Source organism: Alosa alosa, chromosome 19, assembly GCF_017589495.1.
Source record: "Alosa alosa isolate M-15738 ecotype Scorff River chromosome 19, AALO_Geno_1.1, whole genome shotgun sequence".
Taxonomy (NCBI): domain Eukaryota; kingdom Metazoa; phylum Chordata; class Actinopteri; order Clupeiformes; family Clupeidae; genus Alosa; species Alosa alosa.
The window spans coordinates 15,317,865-15,320,364 of NC_063207.1; the positions used below are offsets into that span (position 1 = coordinate 15,317,865).

Consider the following 2,500-nt stretch of genomic DNA (forward strand, 5'->3'; position numbering starts at 1 on the left):
AGAAACATCTCTTAATCTCTCTCCCTCCCCCCCCCATCTTTGATTCTCTCTCTCTCTCATGATCCAGAACCATGAAGCCCGGCTCAGGCTCCAGAAGTCCAACTGTGGGCACTGTCTCTCCTCTGCCATATCGGATCACTTAGAGGCAGCGGCACTGTCAGCCGCTAATTTGCACAGGGCTTTTTCTAGGTATCGTGTTAGGGCTACTCACGTTACTGGTTTTGTTTGCACCCAAAGCTTCTGCTACTGAAATGGTGTCCGTAGCAGCACCACCAGCACCAGTGCGGACCTCCACAGTGTTTAACTTAGATCAACATCATAATCATCATCATCATCATCAGTAGAAGAACATGTAGTGCAAGTTTGAGTTGCCGGTGGTGGTGCATCGGTGCCACTGCTGCTGCAGCTAGCATTAGCTACACCACCCAGCTCAGCAGATGTTGTTGCATCACTATCCAAATTACTTTCTTCCGTGGGATAAGTTGGTTAATTTAGGCAATTTCTTTTCTGCTGCTGTCAATCGCTCAACTCCACACCTCCCCAAGACCTCGTTCAGACTACATTACATTACATTACATTACATTAGCATTTAGCAGACACTTCTTGACCAAAGTGACTTACATATGTCAGCTATATTACAAGGGATCACATTGTCCCCGGAGCAACTTGGGGTTAAGTGCCTTGCTCAAGGGCACAACGGTGGAAGCCGGGAATTGAACCGACAACTTTCAGGCTACTGCACGCTAGCCCAGCTCCTTAACCACTACACTACCACCGCCCTAATTAAAGACTAGCTGCTGCTATGGTGACAGGAAGCGGACTTGCAGTCATTTGATTTTATGATGAGTTTATGAGCAATCATGAGGCAAAATATTTATTTTTTTCAATCTTTATTATGGATTAGAATATATTGTTTGGATGCGGTGATCGTTTATTTAAAAAAAAAATAAAAAAAATACGATACGGGGATGACGAGGCCCCCTGGTGGCCGAGGCCCCAGGCAATTGCCTGACCATATCTAATGGCAGGTCCGCCCCTGCCTGTGCGCTGATGGCGTCCTCCACCACAGACACGGACTCCTACAGTCCGTTACGCTCAGTGATGCAGTCTAGTTAGCTGTAGTGGGTATTCTGTGATGTAGTCTAGTTAGCTGTAGTGGGTATTCTGTGATGTAGTCTAGTTAGCTGTAGTAGGTATTCTGTGATGTAATCTAGTTAGCTGTAGTGGGTATTCTGTGATGTAGTCTAGTTAGCTGTAGTGGGTATTCTGTGATGTAGTCTTGTTAGCTGTAGTGGGTATTCTGTGATGTAGTCTTGTTAGCTGTAGTGGGTATACTGTGATCAACCCCAAATGTTAATATGTATCCTTGCCTATTTTTAGCGGGTATACTGAGATGGTGATGCTTTTTAAGTGGGTATACTGTGTAGTCCTGTGTATCACATAGTAGACTACACCAGTGGGTACGCTCTGCCAAACAAGTGCTTCTCTTTGAAGCTGGGACTGACTATGGGCTCTGGGCAGGTGAATGAGCACCCCTCATGACACACACACACACATGCACAGACACACATACAGTACAAACAACCACACAGACACACACACACACACACACACACACACACACACACACACACACACACACACACACACACACACACACACACACACACACACACACGCCCACACGCTGAAGGAGTTGGGGAAAACGGGGTACTTTGAAGTAACAGTATCTGCCCTCCAGAAAGAAAAGACACAAAACAAAAGGTATTTGTAAAAGCTTTTGTGCATCACTCCAAACTCTCTCAGGTCTGATAGGCTTGATTACATTAACCACTACTGAGAGAGGGACTGGGGAGAAGGAGAGAGAGAGAGAGAGAGAGAGAGAGAGAGAGATAATGAGAGAGAGAGAGATAATGAGAGAGAAAGAGAAAGAGAGATAGGAAGACAGAAAGACCGACTGTAAGGCAGTTAGGCAGACTGACAGACACAGAAAAAAGAAGAATGCATGAAAGAAAGAAACAAAGAAAGAAAGAGAGGCAAACAAATAGACAGAAAGGATAAATGGATGGATGGACTGACACACTTAGGTATACATAGAAATATAGATAGACTAACAGAGGTAGAGGGAGGAAAAGCTGAAAGCTGAACAAATGCATTTGAAATCATTGTGCACATCTGCAGTCATGTTTTGCTTGATCAGATCTGAAATGCCTGAGGCTGTTTCAAATCTCTGAGCACATATATGTGGAAGTGTGTGTGTGTGTGTGTGTGTGTGTGTGTGTGTGTGTGTTAGGAATGTCTGCATCTATAGTCAGTGTTGTGAAGTGAGTCATTTTGAAACATAAAACACACTCGCTTCTCCCAGCAATAACAAGCAGCCCAGTTAACATCAGCTCATATTTATTCAATTCATTCCTGTATGTGGCCCACACAATCACACAAACACACAAACACACACACACACACACACACACACACTTCAGTCTTACACACATATAAA

General features: G+C 44.4%; 1 protein-coding gene across 2 annotated transcripts in view; it reads right to left on the reverse strand.

Moving 5' to 3' along the window:
* Positions 1–2,500, reverse strand: part of fut8a (fucosyltransferase 8a (alpha (1,6) fucosyltransferase)) — an 85,043-nt gene that overhangs the window by 50,784 nt on the left and 31,759 nt on the right. The window lies entirely within an intron of this gene.